General features: G+C 40.3%; 2 non-coding genes across 2 annotated transcripts; one reads left to right on the top strand and one right to left on the bottom strand.

The window, feature by feature from the left end:
* Positions 1 to 2,592: 2,592 nt before the first annotated feature.
* trnak-uuu (transfer RNA lysine (anticodon UUU)) lies at positions 2,593 to 2,665 on the bottom strand. The gene has a single exon. It is a non-coding gene; the product is annotated as a tRNA-Lys (tRNA).
* A 1,827-nt stretch (positions 2,666 to 4,492) lies between these two features.
* trnaq-uug (transfer RNA glutamine (anticodon UUG)) lies at positions 4,493 to 4,565 on the top strand. Its single transcript has one exon. It is a non-coding gene; the product is annotated as a tRNA-Gln (tRNA).
* Positions 4,566 to 9,982: the final 5,417 nt, after the last annotated feature.

The following is a 9,982-nucleotide window of genomic DNA, read 5'->3' as shown; positions in this document are numbered from 1 at the left end:
CCTCATTGGCACGCCGACCACCATCTTCAGAAGGTAAATCACTAGCTAGCTATGCATCAGTACTCATACCTTTTACCAGGTTCAGGTGGTTAATAGCTGTGGTCAAATGAAAATTCATTAAGCTTTCTGAACAATGGTCTTCATTTACTGAACGCATTCACTCAGTAGTGTTTTATTATTGGTTGTGCATCTGTGATAATCGCTGACACCATACTCACACTCATCCTGCATATAAACACTCCCCACCAGACTAACTGACCTACCGCCATCATGACATATCATTTTTTGTTGTGGTCATATTCTCGCATTTCCTTCCCCTCTGCACACGGTCTTTTGTCCTGGCCTTTCATGGGGTCATGACAAGTATCTAGGGTCCAATTTTAGCCTTTGTGTGATACATAGGTTTCCAGAAACATTGTTTATTGAGATTAAAGACCCAATTGTTAGTTTTTCTGAAATTTCCCAACCATTGCAATAGCTTTTCAAGGCCTCGTTGCAAAGTAGGCAGTGCGTCAGTCTCATAATCTGAAGGTCGTGAGTTCAACCCTCACACGGGGCAAGTGTTTAAAAACAAGAAAAACACAATAATGCGGGAAACAGTGACTTCAGGTGGTTGAACACTGGTACTAGAACTAGAATAGAATTGTCATTCTTTGGTTATTTCTGTGATTGATACAATGAAGGAATTTTTTAAGAGTGGTAGCAAACCAATGAAAAGGGTTATAGAACATATGTGGTATGTCCTTAGACATACTGTCCAAGCAGGGAGATGAGTAAAGAGATTGGGTGCTAGCAGATGGATGTAGGTTGCCCATTGTTCATTTAGACGTACCAGCAGGATGTTATGATACAAACCTGCTTGAAAAAACAGCGACAATTCTGTTTAAAGACTTGTGCATGGAACACAAATGATATGGCAGTGTCTGAAGTGTTCAGGCATGTCAAATGGACAACTCATCTAGCAGAATGTGCAACTCTACACATGAACAGGGACTTCAACCCTGAACCTTCAGATTAAAAGTCTGATGCTCTACCAACTGAGCTACCCAGGCTTCTAAAGCTATTGACTGTGGAAAAAACAATCTGCTGAACTACAAATTAAAGTAAATGAAGACCATTAAGCTGTTGCCATGATCACGATCTTCAGGACAGGAGGAGGGTAGACCATAATTTGCACAATGCCTGAGAACACAATTTTTTGTCCCTGGTAAAAAAAGCTCAAAGTCACAACTCATCATGGCCACTAGCAGACTGTGAACATCCAGTAAACCTGCAGGACAGATGATGATGGCGAGCACTTCATACATATCCCAGAATCAAGCTGTTTCCTTACCAGGGACTTGAGCTGTGGTATTCTTCTTCGCTCAAAACGTTAATAGCCATAATGCAATTTTATGGCTACAGACAAATAAACTTTATTGCTAGTGGGTACAATAAAACAACTCTCCCTCTTGATCAGCTTCCTCTTGACGGGAAAAATCCACCAGATGACTTGCCATCCAAGCAGGGAGATCAGCACAGAGATTTGGGTGCTAGCGAGATGGATGTAGGTTGCCCATTGTTCATTTAGACGTACCACCAACATTGAAAACAGAGGTCTGTGGAAAAAACAATCTCCTGAACTACAAATTGAGGTTCAAGTAAATGAAGAAGATTAACTGTTGCCATGGAAGGAAAAATCCACCAGATGACTTGCCATCAAAGCATAGAGAATAGCACTTCATACATATCCCACATTAAAGCTGTCGCCTTACCGAGGACTTGAGCTGTGGTATTCTTTTTCACTCAAAACATTGATAACCTAATTCAAACAACACAGCTTCAGACAAGTAAACTTTATTGCTGGTGGGTGCAAAAAAACAACTCTCCCTCTTGTTCCGCTTCTATACTCTTAGTGTTACGGTTAGTAAGACCCAGAACCATAGAGATACAAAAGTCACGCAGACAGGATAAGGTTCAGGTAGTTTAATGAGTGCGGAGGGGTTCAAACACTGGTGTAGACAGGTGGCTGGTCGGCGTGAGGGAGGAAGGCAGCTCGGAGGGACAACGGATGGATCTAAGGAGAGGCAGAGTTAGTACTAGAATACAACAACAAACAACAACACGGGCGCAAATGACTAGGAGCCCAGTTACCACAATAGTGCATGTAATGATCTGGCGTTGAAGAGGCGGTCAGCCCGGGTTTATGTATTGCAGTGGGTGATGAGTGATGAGGAACAGCTGAGTGGATGACGGAACGTAGATGGAAAGCCACGCCTCTAGATCCCCTGGAACGCCCTCACGGCAAGACAGACAAGACACACAGAAGAAAGGGAAGACATGACACAGGTTGGGGAATGCACCAGACCACAACACTTAGCCCTCGTGACAAGAAAAATGCACCAGATGACCTTCTATCCAAGCAGGGAGATGAGTACAGAGATTTGGGAGCTAGCAAGATGGACGTAGGTTGCCTATTGTATATTTAGACTTACCAGCAACATTGTTATGATGCAAACCTGCTTGAAAAACAGCCACAATTCTTTTTAAAGACTTATGGATGGAACACAAACGATATGGCAGTATCTGAAGTGTTCAAGAATGTCGACTCTACACCTGAACAGGGACTTGAACCCTGGACCCTCAGATTAAAAGTCTGATGCTCTACCGACTGAGCTACCCAGGCTTCTAAAACTACTGGCTGTGGAAAAAATAATCTCCTGAACTACAGATTGAAGTTTAAGTAAATGAAGACCATTAAGCTGTTGCCATGATCACGGTCTTCTGGACAGCAGGAGGGTAGACCATAATTTGCCTAATGCCTGAGAACACCAATTGTTATTGCACAAACTGGTTGAAAATTGGCTAAATTGACCAAAACGGTTAAAAAGCTCAAAGTCCCAACTCATCATGGCCACTAGCAGACTGTGAACATCCTGCAAACCTGCATGACAGATGACGTTAGCAAGCACTTCATACATTTCACACAATCAAGCTGTTGCCTTATCAAGGACTTGAGCTGTGGTATTCTTTTTCGCTGAAAACGTTGATAATGTTGAGTTTTAAAAAGTTAAAATGTCTGAAGGAACCAGGTTAGAAAATTAAGCATACAGCTGTCTCCATTTTCCCCACCTTCTGACTGTAAAGAGTTGATAAGGTAGGTCAAGTCTGGCAATTAACTTATGGAAAGGGGCTTCCTGCTATGCAACAAAGGTGGTCCTCTCTGTCTCCTGTCCCCTGGGGTCTTAGTCTAGGCTAAAACAATACAATGTTGATTGGACTACTTTGATGTCAGAGTTTCACATTTACACAACAGAACCTCTGTTCTGTAACCAAAACGACCCCAAAGGTGCAGTGTTTGAAGGCAGGTCAGTTCTCATTGCACAGGAAAGATGTACGGCATGTTGTCATGACAACAGCGGACCAATGAGAATAGAATTGAAAGCACCAGGTGAAAAGGAACCGCCCCCAGGTACACGGCATAATGAGAGTGTTTAACAGATATTCAGGACTGCTTCCATGTGACTCCGTCAGGAGAGCGTGGATCAGTCCGCTGTCAGCTGCAGTGTTATTATGTGTTTGTTTGTCTGATTGTCTTTTCTCATCATCTTCATCACTGCTGTTGCATTAAACCTTTTCATTCATTCTCAATTCAACCCTCAGCCTCCTTTTCCTCAGAAATCCGAACGAACGCGATTTAAGTTATGAATTTCTTAAAATAACCTATTGCAATTTGTGGACAAATAACTTTATTGCTGGTGAGTACAATAAAACAACTCTCCCTCTTGATCTGCTTCCTCTTGACGGAAAAAAATCCACCAGATGACTTGCCATCCAAGCATGGAGATCAGCACAGAGATTGGGTGCTACAAGATGGATGTAGGTTGCCCATTGTTCATTTAGAGATAGCACCCGCTTGTTATGATGCAAACCTGTATGAAAAAACAGCCACAATTCTTTTTAAAGACTTGTGCATGTTACTTACATGAGACAACAGTCTGAAAGTGTTCAGGATTGCCAAAGTGTACAACTCATCCAGCTCATCCAGAACCCGGACAATTTTGCTCAATTTGGCCTTAATTGTTTCTGGACATCTGTTTTTTTAAACAGTTAAAAAGCAGGCCGGTTAGCTCAGATTGTTTGAGTGTGGTGCTAAAAATGCTAAGCACCGGCAGACACTTTAGGGGTACTAAAATCGCCAAACCCTACGCCCAAGAGCATCTGTATCCACCTTTTGTTTGCACAAATCGGCCATTAACGCAAAACAAGTCTCAATCTCTACAGCTCTGCTTTCATGTCTTTTGTAGCAAGGCCACAAACATACAGTTGTAAGGTTGTTGTTCAGTAAGTGCAAATGAGTCACAGGTACTGATGTGCCTAGCATTCAATCTATTTCCTTAAACAAAAGCTAACTGGCCACCTAATTAGTCTGCCTTTTTTAAAAATGTTACCTCGCTCCTGAATTTCATATAAACCATGGCAATTCAGATTTGGAAATTTTACTCTTTTTTGCAACCATGTGGCCTAATGGACAAGGCGTCTGACTTTGGATCAGAAGATTGAGGGTTCAAGTCCCTTCGTGGTTAGAAGCTCCTGTCTACCTCCAGAAACAGAATGGAAGCATGTAGCATCTTGGTTTGGACTCTATAGCTATGCTTTCCATGTCTTTTTTGCAAGGCCGAAAACATATGCAGTCCCTACAAACCATTCACAACCAGGTAACCCATCCAGAACTGGCCCAATTTTGCTTGATTTCGCCTGGTTTGTTTTTGGAATTTTTCTTTTTCAAACACTTAAAAAGCAGGCCGGTTAGCTCAGATGGTTTGAGTGTGGTGCTAATAATGCTAAGCACCTGCAGACATTTTAGGGGTTGTAAAATCACCAAACCCTACACCCAAGATCATCTGATTCCACCTTTTGTATGCACAAACAGGCCATTTACGCAAGTGAAGAAGTTCTTGTATCTCAAAGGCATATGAGGTTGCATACAGATGGAGAGAAGGAGGAGGAGAGAGGTAACTAGTGCATCATGGGAAGTCCCCCGGCAGTCTAGGCCTATAGCAGCACAACTAAGGGATGGTTCAGGACTCACCCAAGCCAGCCCTACCTATAGGATTTATCAAAGAGGAACGTCTTAAGCCTACTCTTACATGTGGAGATGGTGTCTGCCTCCTGAACCCAAACTGGAACCTGGTCCACAGGAGAGGAACGCTCTGGCTCCCATTCTACTTTGGAAAACCTGTCTTGACTTGCCTTTCCCACATCCTCTGAACGCTTAGCTAACTAAATGACTTAAGTTGGCCAATAATTGTTGCTTTTTCATCTGTGATTGTTGTGTGCCTTCAATATCATATCATATCAATATTATGTGGATATTATAAAAAAGAAAATGTCAAGTAAACACTTGCAACACTTTTAAAGGTTCCATGGTGTAATGGTGAGCACTCTGGGCTCTGAATCCAGTGATCTGAGTTCAAATCTCGGTGGAATGTGTTTTAAGCCACAGTATAAGTGAAAGAAATCAACCTTTCAACTTTCCACATCTAGTTTAAAGTAAGCTTCTCCTGCAGGCTGGACACATGTCTTAAGGCACCTATAATGCTGAGACTATCGGCTGCCTCTGCAATTGCACTGTTTGCATCTTGGACTGTTGTTGCTTCCTGTATCTATAAAAGACAGATAGAAAATAATGAAAGCGTGAGAGAGTCCAAAATTGGCTTCTAACAATACCTTCCCTACATAAATGAGATATTTAAGCAACATAGCCCTTGTGTTTATGAGGATGTCGATATCCTCACGACACTGGTTACCTGCGGGTGAACCACAGTTAAAGTTTAGTCTGCAAAGCTAAAAATAAAGACATAACTAAAAGACTGCTCTGCGTCCTGAAAATGTAATACCTTAACGTGCTATGATTAATATTAGTGCTACTACAATTACTATTGCACTTTGGGAATCATGGAAAAATTTACCAAGAGAATAAGATACAGACAATACCTGATGAAATCTGCCCAACCCAAACAGAACAAAATAAATCATACAGGACAAATAATTTCTAAATGAGTTTTCCAAATAAATTTCTAGAATTCTGCCAGTTGAATAACAGTCTTACACTCTAAAAAATAATTAAAGCTTAAAATCTTGAGCATTTAAGCATAAAAAATTGAGTTTGTTACGAATACATGTTTTAGTAAGTTGATAACTTATTTTAAGAAGTAGATCAAAATGAAAATAATAAAAAGTGTCTGAACTTAAATATATATTGATTATGAATAAACACTTTTACCTTTTCTTAACAATAGAAAAGGATTGAGTTAGTGCTACTTGTCATTCTACTGAGCATTTTTCAAAAGCTGAGTTCAGTACTGAACTTCCCGGACATACTTTGCTGATATACCAGCCTTCTAAGAAGAGCGGGAGAAACTTGGCGTGTTTCCAATATCTCTACTCGAATCGTGTTACTGTGCGTCCGTTTCCACTGCGAGGCGAGCCGTGGCCGGTCATCATAGCAGAAAACGGCAGCAACCCAACGCAACACACACACAGAAAGTCAAAAGTTTTTTTTTTGCCACAGCCAGAAAGCAAATCAGTTCTAAATGAACCTGGAGGCTGGCAAAAAAAAAAAAACGCTGGATAAACTCGTTAACGGTAAACACGGCGGGCTTGTTCAGGACACCCCAACACATGTAAAGTTACCATGTGTTTGTACACGGTAGACATATCTATGCTGTATTCACTGTCTGTGGCAAGACCTTTAAAACCTGTTCTGGGACTTGCTTTTTCCACATCCTCTGAACACTTAGCTAACTAAATGACTTAAGTTGGCCAATAATTGTTGCTTTTTCATCTTAGTTGTGATTGTTGTGTGCCTTTGTTGTGGGTAGATGTTGCCAGTTGGTTGCAGCAAGAATGAGTACCAGGAATGAGGAGTCAGGGATGTGGTTTTGGTGAAGATGAGATAATTATTTATCCCAAAATAAGGCCACACGGCAAAATACAAAATACAAAAATATCAAAAAAAAAACTAATGAAAAGCAAAGACTTTCCAAAAGAAAAGAATAGACGCCACGCGCCCTGTCACAGCTTTCAATATCATAACTGTGGATATTATGAAATAAACTGCAAAGCAAACCCTTGTGAGACTTTTAAAGGTTCCATGGTGTAATGGACTCTGTATCCAGCGATCTGACTTCAAATCTCAGTGGAGCCTGTTTTTAAGTTGCATGTGTGTGGAACAGCTTCATGCTAACTACCTGAAAAATAAACCAGGCCACATGCTGATTATTGGGGACTTAATTTGCTGGATTTATTCTTCCTGTTGTGTCTCTGTTTAAACTCCTAATTTAAAGGTAAAGTCAGCGTCCACTAAAGGTTGTGTGTGTTGCTGCTGACAGACTCAGATCATTATTCTAAGTGTGTGACAACATTATGGGATGGATCCCTACAGAGATAGACTTTTAGTTAAAGAGGAACATCCTTTTAGTTTAGATCCTTTAGTTTCCAACCAGACCAGAGTGGTGATTGTAGGAACAGTGGAAAGATGAACCAAGACGGCTTTTCATATATAAATATTTTCTTTTTCTATTGACTATAGTTGTGTTTGTTATTAACAGAAATCCACCTGTCAACATTTATATTTGTCATAAAGTTCCGACGTTAAGTTTTTTACCGCCAGTTCAAAATGGAGCTGAACCCGGAGGAGGATTCCTCCCTAACGGCCGCTCTGCTCTGCTCCGTGCCCCCGCTGTCCGGTAATAGTTAAAGCAGATAAAAACCTAAAGAACACGCAAAAGCTTCAAGATAAAACTTACTTAAGAAGCTTCTTCATTCACGTTCAAGAGAAGGTCTGTTTACAGCCAGACTATGAATTGATTCATGAAATCCCTGTTATCAATATGTAGTCAGTCCCATATTGTCTAGTGGTTAGGATTTCTGGTTTTCACCCCGGTTGCCTGGGTTCAACTCCCGGTATGGGAATTGCTGTCTGGCCAATGAAGATCTGTAGCAAATTCTGTTCTGTTTTAATGGTCCTGTATTAAATGAGAGCTGGATGCAACCTATGTCCCTATATATAGACATAATATATGTCTCTAAAATCAATTATTGGCCAGTAATTCTTGCTTTTTAATCTGCGTTGTGATTGTTGTGTGCCTTTAATATCACACATGTGGATATTATGACAGAAACTGGCCTACACAGGAAAAACCGGAGAGTATTTTTTCCAGAGTAACTATTATTTTCCTCTAAGGGAATACTATTGAATCATTTTGGAGTGTAAATATAACCTACAGCCACTAGAGTGAGAGCAAAGATACAGAATAAATTCTATTGGAGTAATATAGCATGGCCACACCCACTAACGTTCCTTAATTTCGATTCGCATACCTACAGTCTTTCGCGCACTTGAAAAGAGCGGACTGACCCGAGGAACTTGCAGAACAGAAGACCTTTTCCTAATTTCATTTCGGCATGAAATGCCAGGTAACTTTAGTTATTATTATAATTGTTTAACTTAATGTGTGTAAGGTAACATTGTTGAGCAACAATAGCATTGCAGTGTAACGTTAGGCTAGCTAGCTTACTGAACTGTTGGGCATTAGTCAGATGTTAACGTTAGCTTAACATTACACTAGCTAGCAAAAGCTACTTTTGGCAGTTTATGGGCAATATTATGCCAGTGAATCAGTGCAACATCTGTATTACGTTCTCTACAGAGCAGTAGCTAGCAGACATTGCTGAAAACAGGTAACGTTAAAACACGTTTTACTCTTTAAAGAGAGCCTTAGTTTATAGTTATGGGAGGTGAAAGTTTTACTCCAAGTAGAATCTTGGTTTAAAGATATCAGCCAGTTTTTTCCCAGTAAAGTGTGGTCATGCAACACGTGTGTTTTACTCTGGACAGAGTTGGACAATTTTTAGAAGTTTAATGTAACAGTCTCGGTTTTGTGTAGGCGGACAGTGTCGGTGAAGTTTGGTAGTGCAACACGTGTGTTTCTCTGAACAGTCTGACATTTGGTTGATTTTTCACAAGTAACAGAGTTTTGAGTTTTCTGTTAGGCGGGACAGTTTTTATTTTAAGTTTAGTATTGCAACACGTGTGTTTACTCTGAACAGAATAGGATAGTTTCTTTTAAAGTTAGGTTGATTCAACACATGTAACAGGGTCATGCAACACGTGTGTTTTACTCTGAACAGAGCACTGCACTGGGTTGACTGCTAAACAAACTTCAGCTGGGCTTGACTAGCACGTTATGCTTTGAAAACTGAATAAACAAGCAATAGCATAACGGAAGCAATTGGCGTTTACAAATGTAGCTAATGTTCAACTAATTGTAACAGTCCTATTTTTGTTGTTTGAAATGTTCCTTTTTTATAATAGTTCATTACAGTGGAGTTATAACATTACTTCATACATATTGTTTGATGTTTGCATACAATGGTATTATTAATTGTTCATTTTATTTTATTTTCATCAAGGATGCAGGCTCTACGAGTAAAGTACAGAGATCATCAGAAGTACATTTGTTTTGAGGGGCAACTGACCTTCAAATCCTTTTTGGATTGCGGTGAGTGAAAATTTACTAATTTCTAATACTTTTTCTGAATTATCTTTGGAACAACCTGGGTCAGTTTATTCTTTGCAACTGAGAGATGCTTTTCCCTGCATGCCTTTCCTAGTCAGTATAGGTCTTCAAATAAAGAGAACCTATGACTTCTATCTTTTATTTTATTTTTTTTCTCTACAAATGCACAACAGATTTACTAACAAGCTTGTGCAACGCTATTTTGTCTTTACAGTTGCCAAAAAATTTGACATTCCCACCTTGGACTTAAAGGTCTATGATGAATCGCAGACTGAAGTTGACGAGGAGGTGTTTGAGTTTCTTCTAATGAAACAAGACCTTGGTGTGCTGGGGATTTGTTTACCGAAGCCAAATCTTGATGGTGAGTTGCTATTGGCTTAGAGCCTCATATATCCACCCAGTCCTGCCTAGCCTGAAAA

The sequence above is a fragment of the Etheostoma spectabile genome, unplaced genomic scaffold (genome assembly GCF_008692095.1).
Source record: "Etheostoma spectabile isolate EspeVRDwgs_2016 unplaced genomic scaffold, UIUC_Espe_1.0 scaffold00569433, whole genome shotgun sequence".
Taxonomy (NCBI): domain Eukaryota; kingdom Metazoa; phylum Chordata; class Actinopteri; order Perciformes; family Percidae; genus Etheostoma; species Etheostoma spectabile.
The sequence above is the reverse complement of the archived record's forward strand: the minus strand, read 5'-3'. Positions and strand labels throughout refer to the sequence as shown.